The 15,612-nt window shown below is 41.1% G+C and overlaps 1 long non-coding RNA gene across 3 annotated transcripts; it reads left to right on the top strand.

Annotated features, from left to right (window-relative positions):
* The first annotated feature begins 439 nt into the window (after nt 1-439).
* LOC108392325 (uncharacterized) lies at nt 440-14,599 on the top strand. Of its 3 annotated transcripts, none has more exons than XR_012126132.1 (8): nt 440-521; nt 1,500-1,561; nt 2,541-2,682; nt 3,071-3,250; nt 9,972-10,100; nt 13,369-13,483; nt 13,866-14,024; nt 14,336-14,599. It is a non-coding gene; the product is annotated as an uncharacterized lncRNA (long non-coding RNA). The 3 variants fall into 3 exon arrangements; XR_005056063.2 differs by lacking the exon at nt 440-521 and adding an exon at nt 763-908; XR_001851992.3 differs by lacking the exons at nt 440-521; nt 9,972-10,100 and adding an exon at nt 763-908.
* The last annotated feature ends 1,013 nt before the right edge of the window (nt 14,600-15,612 follow it).

Here is a 15,612-nt window from a genome sequence, read left to right as displayed (position 1 = left end):
AGTTACGTAACTTACCCAAGCTCAAGCAGCCAATAAGAGAAACCAAGACTCAAACAGCTGCCTGACTCTTCTCTTTCTGCTGCTCCCTGAGTCTCAGTCTTGGCGGGTCGGCTTTTAGAAACTTCAGACTCCTAGGCCCCTCCCCTGAAGATTCTGAGTCAGCTTTCTAAACCTAGGAGAGCAGAGGCTGTTTATTTCCTTATCTGCTATGTCGCCAACAATGTCTTGCTGATGGCAGCCGTCCTTACGTATTTGTTAAATGAATAAGTGAATTCAGTCCATCCAGAGCAGTGGTGCTCAGGTCTGGCTGTGTTTTGGAATCACGGGCAGAAGTGATTAAACACTGCCTCTCTCTAGGCCCTGCCCCCAGAGATTCCAATACAATTGGTCTAGGGCGGGGGCACCTGGCAGGCAGCCTAGGTCTCAAAAACTCCCCAGGCAATTCACCCATGCAGCTCAGGCTGAGAATCATTGGTCTAGAGTGAGGTCGCGGCATCTGCAGATTTTTTAAAGCACCACAGGTAATTTTGATTTGCAGCCGGGGCTGAGAACTGCCGCCTACACACTATGCTGCCTCTCTCTGGGTTTTATAAATGGGAAAGCATTACTTTCTAAAAATAATTCTGTCAACAAGTATGGGCGTGCTAACCCATGCACAGCAGTGTACCCCTTTCGGGCCTGCTGTCCCCTGATTTCTAATCTCTCACCCGTTTAGTGCTAACTTGTTCTTTGATTTTTGTATGTCCTGGACCAGGTGGAGAATGATTTCTGAGACTGACAGATTAGGAGTCTTATTTTGCTGCTAGAAGAAAAGAAAAGAAAAGAGTATCTTACGTACTGAGCTGTGGCATAACTTTTAGCATTCGTGAGCTTCAGTGATGAATTTGTGTGAATGTTCAAATGCTAATGTGCGTATTTTCACCTATGAATATGTGGGGGGAGAATGGGGAAGGGAAAAATATTAAAATGCTCAGCTTTCTGCAAGTTAAGAGATGGGCAAAAGGAGAAAAAGATCATGCTTGCCCACTGAAGCCCAGACTTGTCTGGTAGAGCCCCAAATCATCTGGAAATGAAGGAATTTAAGGTGCCATGTGTTTACATGTTGTTAGCTTTAAACATTTCTTAAAATGGACTATCCAGAACATATCAGAATACAATTTAATACTGGGGAGAGATCTTATTACCTGGTGTAAAAAGTCCAACTGAAATCTGATGCATGAAACATTTCTGTGATAGTCATATCTTCATTCTATAATTCTCACTAGTGCATAAACAACAGCTACTGTTAAGAATCAAGGATGGGAACATTTTAAAAGAGATTTTACAGTCGGGGAAAACATTTTTACATGCACCATGAAATTTGGATGCAATTAATAATAGGTGACATTTATTGAGCACTTAACTCTGTGCCTGGCAGCCTTCAGAATGCTTTTCATGTATTCTCACTGAATATCACAACAAAGAGATGACCCAGGTACTATTATAATCTCCTTTCACAGATACGAAAACTGAGGAACGGAGGGGCCAAGTAAATTGCTCAAGGACCCACGGCTAATAAGTAGTAAGTGAATTCTAATGTCAGAGCTGATTGGTTTTAACCAGCATATGTGAGAAATAATTATCTTTTCTATGCTGTTATTAGTTTGTTACAAGGAATTGCATCTTTTTCATTTCATGTGACCCTGACAATATGGTAATCAGAGAACATGGATTTCTGGAAAGCAAGCACCTACGTATTTCTTCATCCCAAATTTAATTCTATAGACCGTCCTTTCATTTCTACTACTAAACACAATTTGTAAAACCCGTTTCTCACAGAATTGACATGCAGTTCAACAAATATGTTAAGCACCAATTCTGTGTAAGGTTACCCATGGAGGATATGAAAACGAGCAAAACACAGCCCTTGTCTTTAAGAATATTTTAGAAATGCAGGCAGATCCTGGATCCCTATGTATATCCTTCTGTCACTTTTTTCTCTTTATGTGGGTTCCAAATTCCCAACCTAGCTTTAGAGACCTAGCGTGATTTGATCCCACTCCATTTTGAAGTTCCATGTCCTGTCCCTCTCCCTTGTGGGGTGAATTTCAACCAGAATGGGCTTCTCTTGGATCTTTAATGCTCTGTGTCCCATCTAATGTGGTGGCCTCCGCATGTAGTGTTCCCACCATCTCACATGTGTCCCTTCCTGCCCACTTCTGCCACTGAAACGCCTCTGCATCCTGCAGCTCTCTGCTCAGTTATCACTATCTCAGGAAAGCCCTCCCTGATGGGGACTCAAACCCCATCTGCTGAAATCTCTTAGAGCTTCCTCTACTTTTGATCTGTAGGACTTAAGCACTGTCTGCGATATGTGTTGTGTTGTCATTTGTTGAGTGTCTGTCTCCCACCTGCTTGTAAAGTCCCATGAAGAGAGAGGGGAGAGTACATATTACTCTATGCTCTGCATCTAGCACCCTGTGTTATACCACATGGTAGAATCCAAATATTTGTTCTAAGAGAAATTCTTCCATTTCATGTCATCTTTCTCTTTGTCTCAGGGGTGGTAAAGGCTCTGTTGTAACGGGTCCCAGGGTTCCTCACTGTACCCCGTGTTCTTCTTCCAAAACCTTCTTCACACCTCCTCAAATTATCCTAAAGTTCGAGTGTTACCTGTTTCCTGCTGGGACCTGACTGACACAGGTAAGAATTAGATGGGGGTAAAGAAATTAGTGGTTCAGATAAATGTGTAGAGGGAATTGAATAATTTTAAAAACCATTTTAATATTTTCATCTACATTTCTGAACACCAGAGTAGCTAAGCACTTACCTGAAAATTAAATGTATATTTGAAGAGTGAAGGCAGTTTATAGTGTACTGGGGAATAAAAAGCACAATTTGGTTCTTGTAAGTTAAACTAAAACAGGGGATGGAGATCCAAGTACCCAACTGTGTCTCAGTGGCTACTGGGAAGCCAGGCCAGTTGGCCAGGGAGCGGGAGGGGGATGCTTTTAAAAATTGTAAAGTAGATAAAACTGTTTGTTGTTGTTATTATTGTTTTTGCTTAAGACCAAATTTTATTCTTTCACAGTTCTTGGAGGCTAGAGATCTGAAATCAAGGTGTTGGCGGGGCCCTGCTCCCTCTGAAGACTCGAGGGGAGAATCCTCCCTTGTCACTTCCAGCCTCTGGTGGTTGCAGGAGATCCTGGGCTGGTAGGCTCCTCATTCCAGGTTCTACAATGACCTTATTCCCCAGTCAGGTCATTTACAGGTACGTACTGGGGTTAGGACTTGAACATATCTTTTTGGGGGACACGGTTCAACCCATGACACTTGTTATGTGTATCAGACAAACTTGTTTTTCCTCTTTCTCTTTCTCCTACTTTATTTTAAAAGTGTTGCTGTCTGTTTGAGTCTTTTCTCTCTTTTTTATCAGTCTAGCTACAGGTCTGCCAGGTGGCTGTTAATTTTATGCTTTAGTCTTTAGATTACTGAATATCCAGGTAGGATTGTGGTTGAACTAGAAGTGGGATTATCATCTCCAAGATGTGGCTATGATAACCATAGGATTCATGCCAATTTTTTGTAGGAAGAAGAGGAAGGCATCTTCACTTCCACAGGGACAGCTACCTGCTGTCAGACCCTTGATGTTGCTTCTATTCTTCTTATATGGAAGTTTAAATTTGGTAGAATGGTGGGAATGCTGCTGAGTAGCCAAAAGGGCAGACTCTTCTGGTTATTTGTGGGAGACTAATGGAAGAGTGACTAAAGATAGAAGCCCTTTCTTGTTTCCTGCTTCTTATGGGGCTTCCAGAAGCTTCTGCATTCCTACTCAGGTAGGGCAGTTCCTATAACTGCAGTGCAGGGGGCCCTGCCTCCGTGGAGCTCTGACTTTGTCAGTGATGGTTACAATGGTTGGTGACTTCAGGTTCCTGAAACTTTGGTGTAAGTATGGGCTCCTGGCTTGCTTCCTTTATTCCTCCTCAACCTTCTTTCTTCTTTATGTAGATCTGATGTTCTGACCTATATCATTTTCATTCTTTCTGAAGAATTTCTTTGTACATTTCTTGCAAGGTAGGTCTCCTTGTGACGAATTTTCTTCATTTTTGTTTGTCTGAGAAAATCTTTACTTCTTCACTTTTGAAGGATCATTTCACTGGATACAGAATTCTAGGTCGGTGGATTTTTCTCTCAACACTTTAAATATTTCACTCCACTCTTCTTTTGCATGGTTCCTGAAAAGAAGTCTGATATGATTCCTGTCCTCGTTTCTCTGTGGGTAAGGTGGGTCTTGTGTTAATTGTCTTTGATTTTCTGCAGTTTTAATATGACGTGTTTCGGTATAGATTCTTAAATATTTATCTTGCTTGGTATTCTCTTGCTGGATCTGAGGTTTAGTGTCTGTTATTAATTCTGGAAAATTCTCACCCATTATTACTTCAAATATTTCTTCTCTTACTTGCTTTCTTCTCTTTCTGGTATTCCCTTTATGTGTATGTTACACTTTTTGTAATTATCCCACAATTCTTGGATAGTCTATTTTGTCCTTTATATTCTTTTCTTCTCTTTGCATTTCAGATTTGGATGTTTTTATTAACATATCTTCAAGCTCACTGATTCTTTGCTTGGCCATGTCCAGTTTACTGATGAGCCTGTAAGACATTCTTTATTTTTGTTATGGCGTTTCTAGAATTTCCTTTTGATTCTTTCTTAGAGTTTCAATCTCACTTGCTTATATTACCCATCTTTTTTTCATGTTGTCTCCTTTTCCCATTATAACCTTTAGCATATTAATCATGGTTATTTTTAAATTCCCTGATAACTCTGATAAAGTTCTGGTAATTCTCAAATATCTGCTATATCTTAGCCTGGTTCTGATGCTTGCTTTGTCTCTGCAGACCACGTGTTTTTGCTTTTTACTATGTCTTGCAATTATTTATAGAAAGCTGGACATGATATATGGGGTAAAGGGAATTGAGATAGGTAGGCTTTTATCATGAGCTTTTGTGTTTATCTAGCTAGGCAGCTGGACCATGTTTATTTGCTGTAGCTGTGGCATCAGAGGCTAACATTTCCTTTGATGTCCTTAGTTTTGTCTCCCCTGTAGTCTTTGGGTTTACCTAAAGACTCCTTAAATAGGGACCGAGGTTTGCAGTTCTTTTAGTTATAATCCCGTTATTGTACAGGAGCCCTAATCGATATGGAAGTAAGGTATGGGGAAGGGAAAGTGTTCTATAGTCTATTATCAGGTCTTAGTCTTCTAATGAGCCTGTGGTGGGTATTTCCCCTCCCCTATGCCAAAGGCTAGAGCAGGCTGGAGTTGGGTATTTCCCATTCTGTGGGTTGGTTATGTTCTGGTAAACCCCAGTCCACTACACTTGGTTGAACAGTTTCTCTGGAGCACAGTCTTTACAACAGAACAGAATGCTCTGGGCATGTTTCAAGATGTTTACTTTCTCCTTCCCCTTGCCAGAAGCATGAGGGGATTTTTCATCTATTTTCACAGTGGGAGCTGGTAGGGCTTCTGGAGGTAAAACTCAGGAAAATAGGCTTCCTATTTTCTAAGGCTAGCTTCCTAGAAGTTTTTAACTCACAAGCTAGAATACACTGAGCCTCCAATAATTTGTCAGTTCCACTTTAACATGTTTCTACAGATGCTGGCTCCTGCTCTGAGCTTCTGCTCCATGTAAGCTGGGATTTTCAGTGTCTGCCAGTCTGTTTCTCCAGTTTAGGGGGCAGCAGTTTGCTCTGTGACCTCAGTTCTGTGGTGAATTTAAGAAAGGCCATTGAATGTTAGATTGTTCAGCATTTTTCTTGTTTTGAAGGTAAGGATGACAGCTTCCAAGCTCTTTACAAGTTGGACTGTAAACTGGAAGTTCAAATGTGACTTTTAAAGTTTATTTTAGAAAATCCAAAAACAACAGAAAATTGTTAAGTAGAAGATAAAAATCACCAATAATTCCACTACCTAGAGATAATCACTGTTGAACTATGGATATAAATTATTTCTAAGACTATAATATGTGTGTATGTATAATATATATAAAATAAATTTTAATAAAAGCATGCTGGGCTACACAGTTTCATAACCTTATTTGCCCACAAAATAATGTTATATATTTCCTGATGTCAAATATTCTTCCATTTAATTGTTTATTTATAGTAAATATTTCAAATTTGGTCATATGAGCATATAATTACTTATTTTGTTTATTTAATTGGGTATAACATAGCAAAAACATTGAGGTTATAAATTCTAGGATTAGATGGCCTAGCTCAAATTATAGTCCTTCCACATAATAACTATGTGATCTTGGGCAAGTTATTTAACCTCTCTATGCCTCAGTTTTCTCACCTGTTAAAAAGGAACAATAATCCTCATTGCTGTGAGGATTCTATAGGGTAATAAATTTTATTACAACAATCACTGAGAATATAATCATATATTTAAGCATTTGTTACATTTCAGCAAAATTAATTTTAAGATGATCTGTTTTGCATCTCATTTAGGTATAAAATGCAAACTATTTTAATGCATGCTACAATGTACTTGCTCCATAGTAATTTTCCTGGGGGGATGGAGGGCAGTATTAGTGAATGAAGTTGGTTTGCCAGCTTTGGTTGTTTCTCCTTCATTTTATAATACAAGGATAATAGCAACATCCTACACTACATGTACTGTCTTCTACTTATGAAAAAACTCAGTACTGAAGATTTGCTAACAAAAGATGTCAGAGGCCTATGAGGATATGTAGCTTCTACCTGGGAACATGAATTGTGTGATGGAGAAAGGCTGATTGTTTTACAGTTGGAATGCTAAACCTGAGATGAAACTCAAATTCTGTGTATTATCACTGCATGATTTTCACTCTAGTAACAATGTTACTGGAGGTTAACAATAATAAGGTTAATAATAATGCTTTATGCAAACTAACAAGCATGCAAAAAGCACTAAACAAACAGAAAAAAGGACACACACAAAGCAAACAAACAAAACCCTAAGCAAACAATAACTTCAACCTCCCTCAAAACCACTTTTTCTTAAAAGCTCATCATTTCTTTGGGTCATTTAAATTTTCATATGTCATTAATTTCTCACTGACATGTAAAGTCTAGAGACATTGGGAATCCTTTTGTTTGTGGGTTTTATTTATTGAGTCATTGTGATTATCCAAATGGGACTAAGCTGAAGTTCACTGAGCTCTTATAAGCACTGCTTTTCGATATAGTGCACGTTATCAGTGTCTACAAGCATAAAGACCACTGTCCACTGGGTCCCACTGATCTAGTAAAAAAAAGCTGTCTTTTTCATGCCCCCCTTCCTTATCATCTCCTGCATCTGATTAGCTACCAGGTGCCTGTGATGTCTCCCAGGTCTACCCTTCCTAGTTACCATCATAGCATAGGCCCTCATTGTTTGCCACCTGGCCTATTGTAACAGTCTCCAGGCTATTCTTCTGGTCTCCAGATTTTCCCTGTTCAAAACCTTTCTTCATGACATTTTAGCCTCCCCAAAAACACAAAGCTGGTCACGTTACTCTTCTGATTAAAGACAAAGTTAAAATGCTTTTGCATATCATTCAAAGGCCACTCACATACTTACACACATTATCCAGCCACATCTTGTAGCAATTCTTCCCCTTCCCAACTCACCTTCCTCCCAATCCCCTGCTTCTCAGACCACCCTTCCTCATGCTTTAGCCCTACCATCTTTCATTTTCATCCTTCAAGGCCTGGTTCAGATGTCACCTCTTTGGGGAAACCTTCTTTCCCCTTTTCCTGTTGAGTCAGAGTTAATTGCTCCATCCTTTGTGCTTTCTCAGTGGGCTTCACATCAGTCTGTTCACTTGGTATCATATAGAGTAGGCATGCATGTGCTGTATCCCCTGCTGGGTCTGAGCTCTGAGATCAGGGACGATGCTGTTTCCATCTTTATAATTCCCCTTTATCTCCCAAACCCAGGTAAATAGTATGTGCTTAATAAAGCATAAACTGCTTGAACAATTAGCATTCCATTCAAGTCCAATTCAGTATGCTGTATATTCTTGAAGGTAAACATAGAACTAATTTTGGAATTTAATATTTGTTGTCATCACTAAACTTCTGGAAGTTTTAGGGACTGAACATTGTGTTTCACTGGAGCAGGACCATCTGACTATTGTAGACTCTGGTCTGAACATGGCAATTCTTTTGCTTGAGGGCTACAGGTAGACACATTAAAGAAAGGAACACTGAGTTACAAGGGTCTCTGGAGGCAAGTTGGCTCATCCTGTCATTTACAGATAGGAAACTGAGACCTGGAGATGGTAATGGTCTTGGCCAAGGGAATGGAGGAGGGAAATGGAATAGAGATCTCATTTCAATTCAGAGTACTTTTAATTAAATAAAAGCTTTAAAAAACAAAAGCTGTGATTAAGACTTTTGCTAATTCAAACCAATGTTTCCCCAATTAAGCTGAATTAAGGAGCTGTAGTTATAGCTGATTTTTTTTGAATGTCTGCAATTTTTATTAGATAGAAAGTACTGACCCACAAATTTTCAGGTAAAAATGGATTTTATTATCTTATCTCATTACTTATCACTGGAAGATGCTGCTGAAGTATAGTGAAGTAAGGTGTCCCCAGAGCATGGAAATACCAGCTCAACACATTAAGAATCCATACCTACCTCAACCATAGGAGTGTCTTAGGAAAGAAGCTCTGAAAAACTATTAGGAGCATTTGAAGTAACCTGGTTATAATTTCAGGGGCGTGTGTCTAGACTGCAATTTTTACTAACCTGATCATTTATATATATCGTAGAGGATGGCTGGCTTAGAGTGTTTAAAAGTGGAAATCAGAGGGTAAGAATTGTGTTTATCTAGTATTATCTAAAGATTGAGACACTGGATCTGGGATTCATGAGTATCATGGTCACTGGAGAGGGGTGCTATAGGGTAAAGTAAGGATCATTCATTCACCAGGCTTTCCCATGGCCTAGATAAACTATTTCTAAAGGCAATCTAGCCACCCTTTTATGCTGTGATTCTGTGCTCTCCAAAAAACCTTCTGGTTCCAAATGGACTTTTCTGATATTGGAAAGGGAGTGATCTAGATAATAAGCTTTAAATTTTCAGCACAAGAAAGAAATAGCTTCTATTACAACCTTCTAAATTGATATTATGGTTTATGCATCAGTCTCTTATGGGAGTGGCTAATGTGAACCAGACCTTCTGAATCTGGCCGCACTGAAAAAAATCAAATGTCCAGATCTTTTTGAGAATTTGAAGACCAGACTTTGAAGTGGTTTGATTCCTGGAGGGTACTGTGATTGATTGAGTAGTCAGGTGCAGTTGTATATCTCCTTTCTCTAACTTCAACCTTAGATGAGTACTGTATTTTAAGTTGAAAAGAATCATTAAAAAATGATAATGAAGAGAATTTATTAATAGTCTTATGAATACCAACTTGCGTTTTAGTTAGAAATTCATATATTCTGTTGCTTTCTTTTCCTGACTCCCTGGGACCCAAATTTGAAGTTGCTTCCTGGTGTACCATGAATGGTCTACAGGTGCACCAAGAAAGTTGGTCACTGAGTCATTGTGAGTGGGAAGGAGAAGAACCAAGCTCTTTGAATTAGCACCTCCAGTCTAAGGACAGCATCCATGTTCCCCTGTGTCCTTATTCAAATATTGTTTGCAGTGTGTTGTGACATGACAAGAAGGTGAGAAGCACTTGTAACTAACCTTAACTCATGGGAGAAGGGGAGACACCAATATAGCCCAGCTTTCCACCTGGCCATTGCAATCCCTGACGGAGCTGGGCAGATGGCACCACTTTTCTCTGGAATTCCTGTTGGCTCAAGGCCCCAAACGCTAGGTTGTGTCTTCCTACTGCTCCCTCCTACTGCAACAGTATCTGTGTTTTTCAGCTTAGTTTTCCAACATCATTAATTAAACCACTGCTCCCAGGGAAGGAAAAGATATGGGAGCCAAGTCATATTTTTCCCACCAGGAACCACAGATTTCAACTCTGCAAAAGAGCCTGAGGTGTGTCACATGCCAAGAAAGACTGGGCACGTTTGTTGCTCAGCACATGGACCAAAGACCGCTAGACACAATGATTTCAACATATGCCTCTCTGGTATGATTTTTTTTTTTAATATTCTTCTGTTTTTTTTTTATGTTTCTCAGAAATAAGATTGAATGAATGAATGAAAGATACATACATACGTACCTCTGGGGTATCGAAATATGTTATGCAAATTCTACAATGTTTTTATTAGACAGAGCAAGTGTCTGTGGCTGAGGCACCCAGGTTTGTTCCAACAGCTAAACAGGCCTGGAAAAAAGCCATCTTTTGAGCAAAAATTAGACTGTGTCCAACCACATAGAAAATTCTCCCTTGAAAAGGGTTCGCTTTAAAAAATTTTTTTAGCTCCCCATAAATAGAGCCTTATGAGGAGACTTTGCAGAAGCCTTTAGTAAAGTTACAGGAACAAATTAGAACTATATAACTTCACATTGGATAATAATAAAACATGGAAAGGATACCTTTTTTTCTTTATGGAGTTTTCTTTTATCATTTTCTAATTTGGATTATGTATCACTGTTATCTATCTATTTACACTAAATCCTGTAAGTGTTTCATTTTATATGCTGTTTACGAAATGCACAGTAAACTAAATTTTGTGTCTAGCATAGAATTACAGCAGTGATTCTCTTTTTGAATAGTATCAGGGTGAAGTGCCTCTTGCTACCTTCAGTATTGTAGGCCAGAGTAGAAAAAGCCCACTCACACATAGATAACTGTATCTCCAAATAATCAGAAATGTCAATATTATACATAACCTGAAATGAGGCATCTCTGAAAAAACACTGCAAAGTCTCAGTATTCTTCACCAACTTCCTAGGCTCATAGATGGTGAATTCAGGAAAATGGGAGGAAAGCATTGAAGCTATAAAGAGGATGCAGTGGGTGCAGTGGAAAGACCACTTGAAACTAGAACCCAATCATGTCACTTTCAAGTCCAAGATTTCCATTTAGCAGACATGTGATTTTGGACAATTCATTACAACTCACCAAGTACCATTTTCCTCATGAGCGACACAGTATCAAGATAATCATTCCTCTTATCTCACAAAGTTATTGTGACACTCAGGTACATGAGTGTTATAAAAGTACTCTGTAAACTGTGGCTGGAAGGCGTTGTTTAACTTAAAAAAAAAAAAGAAAACAAACTCTGCAGTTCATGGAGCATCTGCTCTGTGCCAGGCATCGGACCAGGATTGCCTGTCTCTGTTCCTCCCAACAATCCCCTGAGGCAGGTGTTGTACCCATTTAAGGACAGACTTGCTGCTCACATTTCCCAAGCCTTTCTTTGCCTTCTTACTGCCAGGTAATCTCATCTCACTCCTCAGATTGCAGCTCTAGGGCTGGTGGGGTTCCTGTGAAGAAACACGAGGCACCTTGCACTTGACTTTCATCTCCTCCACTTTGTAGCATCGTGTGGGTAGCAGCTTGGCGTAGCCATGTAGGAAAAAAAATTGAGCTTATCTTTACCTTTTTTCTTCTACTCTTCCCAAATGTGCCAGACAATGAAAGAAGACCATGACCTTCCAGCTAAGGCAAAGTGAAGCCTGAAATGATGACACAGTCCTCCAAGGCAGTGGCCTGTAGTGTTGCAAATACTTGGGTGCCCTCAGGCTCTGACTTCACCTACTGGCCCTTCTCTGCAGGTGTTTCTCTCTTCCATGGCCTGTCCTTTCATCTTGAAGAGCCTGCTCCTAACATACCCATACAGGACTTCATTTTAGCCTGGGTTCTGGAAGATCTACATTCTAGCAGCCAACTTGGAATATGGGGTAGAGTTTGCTTGAGGTGTTCTCCTCTCCATCCCAAAGGGATCAAAGGGAGATCCATCTGGAGCCCACTTAGTGTCCTTCCAGATGGAAGGTTTGCTTGCAGATGGCACATTCAGTAGCAGAGGAAGAAATCACCCAGCATAAACTCTGTTGCTCTAGGGAAGTCCCTGTGACCTTGTATCTTTCAGTGTTCTTCAGGGTTTGGAATGATTTTGCCTTAGATTTTTCACAGGAAATTTTTCCTCTCCCTAAATCTTCAGACTGAAATTAGGGGGCTTTAGAGAGTTATGGCTTTATTTATATACAAATACTGACCATCTGTAACCACAATTGTGGATTGTGGCTTGATTCTTCTTATTTTGAAAGTTTAGATGAATTTAAAAAGCCATTATGAATTCCACAATGAGTTCAGAGGCTTTTGTTGTCAAAATGACACCTACCAGATGCAAGCTAATACTTGGCTGATCCTAAGAAGTAGACCACTTTCAGCAAACCTGAGCTGCCCATGATGTATCATCAACTTCACAGATGGCAATTTCCACTCTTGAAAAAGGGAAAAAAAAGCACTGAAGTTATAAAAAGGATAATGCAGAGATCACAGGGCTGTGTCTCAGAAGAACCAACGTAGTGGGCTCACCTTTGAGCAAGAGGTAGACACTGGACATTTGGAAACTGGCCTCTTAAGCAAGCAATTTCAGAATGGATACACACTGCTGAACTGCCTCTCAGACTTTCCAACCCTTGCATGGGCTGGAAACTTCATTCAACAAAGAAACAATTGAGGGCCCACTCTCAACAGGCCGTGGGCTTGGAGCTGGGGACACAGGACAATGATGGTAAACAAACTGCAGGTGGGGCCTGGAGCCCTCCTCATCCCTGCTGTCATTGGCCAGGCACCTTTCCTATCCTGATTCTCTACTGAATCAGAGTGATCGGCCAGCCCCCTCCATGCCTCTTGTCCTTCTTCCCCAGCATACACATCCCTGGGATAATGGAAGTTGCTCATTGGAATTTGCACCTCTGCTCTGAACCTGCCTTGTTCCCTATAAACCCCAGTCTGGTCAACACAGGGGACACCTAGGGGCAACCCCAATATACCAGGGAAGCTACGTGAGCTCGCTCACAATCCTCTGGCTGTTGGTCCAGTAAGAGAAGAAGGTCTGGACCTTGGCTCAAGTTCTTGTGGGCCTGGGCCTACAGATGGGCTAATAAGTCATTCCACTTTATTTGCTTTAACTCCTAGCCAGTCAGAGACTAAGCATTCATCCACAGCCCAGCTGCCAAGTGCACTGTGGTCAGGGTGAGGGGATTGTGGGGAAGAGGGCCCTGTGTGTGGCCCACACTCTCCTGAAAGGCCACAAGCTGAGTCCTCAGCATTCCTGGGGACTTTAATTGCAGCTCAGGGGCCTGAAGCCCTTAGGAATGCAGATTCCATAAATTTAAAATTGTGGTGATTTAGATAGGCCTGAAGCTTACATTTGTAATATTTATGAAGATAGGGTTTGCTAAGCAAACTAAAGGAATTCCTGTCTTCTTTTTGTACCTAGCTAAAAACAAAACAACACCCCGAGGATGGGCCAGAGACTGCAGACAAAATTTACATTAATTAAGAAAATAAACAGTTTTCAAGTACTGTGGAACTGTCTATAAACACCTACTCAGGTACAAGCAACTGCAAATAGTTTTTATCTGTTTCTAAGCAAACATCTCAGAGGAACATTTGGTTATTTTATTCCTAAAAGGGCTCGATTTGGCAGACTGATTGCAGTAAAGTCCAGTTCTTCCTTAATTCCAATAGATTTGCTCCTCCTCCCATTACTCTGGAATTGATGAGATTATACTGTGGTTCGAGGGAATCTGTTAGAAGGTGTTTTGAGGTTGTTTAGCTTCTGGACAGAGCTGTTCCTAAAACTATTTTAGACCATTGGTGGCTTATATCTTATCCTGCCATCTATATTATCACTTTTATTAAATAAGGCCACCCTACGAAGATCATGTTTCACTTTTGCAAGTTGCTTTAACCTTCATTGTAATTATGCCCTAGACAGTCCTATTTTCAGTCTGGGAGACTGAGGCCCATGAGGACCTGATGGCTTTGTGCCTCAGAAGCTGCTCACGCTGGATATGGAGCACTTGCCTTGCAAATTCCAGATCATTGTGAAAAGCTACTGACAAACGGCCCCAGTTTTTCCCACCTGGTCATGTAAGCTTCCAAGTGTCCCCTTCTCTCTTGTTAAGCACCTGGGGTCTGTTCTGCCTTCCCAGAGGATTCCCTGGTTCCCAAAGGAGTCAGAACACGGTCCGCTCCTGCAGATGTGGAAGCCCCTGGAGAGGAGAGGGGAGTTTAAGTAAAGGGGGAGGGAAGGAGGAAGTGCCCCCTCCCAGCCTCCTATTCTGGGCATCAGCTGTGCAGTCAGACTAGGGCCAAGATTGCCTTTAGCGATTATGTCCACAGGGACTAGGTGCTGGTCCAGAAATAATAAAGCTAATTTTGGTTGTGTGCTTGTTAATCAGGCAACATGCAGAGCATCATCCTGTCTCCTCTTCACCTCTAGCCATGGAAGTCGGTGGCATCATGGTTCCCATTGTGCAGGTGAAGAGCCCAGTACATAGAGGTGAAGTCACTTGCTGCAGCTCACAGGGTTACTGCAGAGTTTCAGGCCTCACGCTCCTCAGACTTGGGGGCTGCCCAGTGGAAGGAGATACCCAACTATTTTTGACATGTCTCTGAGTCCATCATGGACAATCAGATAAAGGTTTACAAATGTCAGCTCTGTGGATGTGGATTGTTGGTCTCTGTCATTATTTAAATCCTTTTTCCTTTTTTTTTTTTTTGGACATACCCCTTATTTGCCAGAGAACCTGAACCCCTAGATGGACATGGTATACCACCACCATCTCCAGAAACTCTTGTTGTGACTGTTGGCATAACTGAGGAGTGTGCATTTCACAGTTTGAATGGGTGTACCAAAATCCACTGTTTAAAGAAATGAAAAGCCCATCCCTCTGGAGTATTTATTCCCTCAGAAATAATCAGAATGTTAGCAGCAAGTCTGTGGCAGGCACGACATTGAGCACTAAGAGAGAGAGGTGAACATAATGGGCTGGTCCCTCTCTTCTGGAGTTTATAGTCTAGACAGGGTTGGAAAACTCGAGCTGTGGGTCAAGTCTGGCCTAGTGCCTGTTTCTGTAAATAAAGTTCAATTTGGAACCCAGCCATGCTCATCCATTTATGTATGGCCGGTGGCTGCTTTTGAACCACAACTGCAGAATTCAGTCATTGCAGCAGAGACTGATGGCCTGCAAAACCTAAAACATTTTCTATCTGGCCCTTTATGGAACAAGTTTGCCTACCCCTGTCCTAGGGTAGAATTTATTTTTCAAGCCTGGAAATTTTTCTTTTGAAAGAACATGTGTTTATCCCCCAAATGGTCATCCATTAAGGTTCTAATTTACTGGCAAGTTTGCCTCCTATGAAGAAAAGTGGTCATCACTAGAGGACTCAGCAATGCTGAGAAAAACAGGAAATTAGGGTAATAAAGGAAACTTCAGCATTTCCTGAGTGTTTGCTGTGTGCCAGGGAGAGTCCTAAGCAGTTCACAGACATTAACTCAGTTCATTCTCACACTCAGCGGGGAGCACTGTTGTCACCCCATTTGACAGACAAGACTGGTTCAGCCACCTGGCCAAGCTCAGAGCTGGAAAGGGCAGGGCTGGGATGGAAGCGCTGTGAACAGGACAGGGCCGTGGGGTGTGGGATCGTGCTCAAGCCCACTGGGGAAGAGGAGGAG

Source organism: Manis javanica, chromosome 16 (genome assembly GCF_040802235.1).
Source record: "Manis javanica isolate MJ-LG chromosome 16, MJ_LKY, whole genome shotgun sequence".
In the NCBI taxonomy this organism is placed as follows: Eukaryota; Metazoa; Chordata; class Mammalia; order Pholidota; family Manidae; genus Manis; species Manis javanica.
The sequence above is the reverse complement of the archived record's forward strand: the minus strand, read 5'-3'. Positions and strand labels throughout refer to the sequence as shown.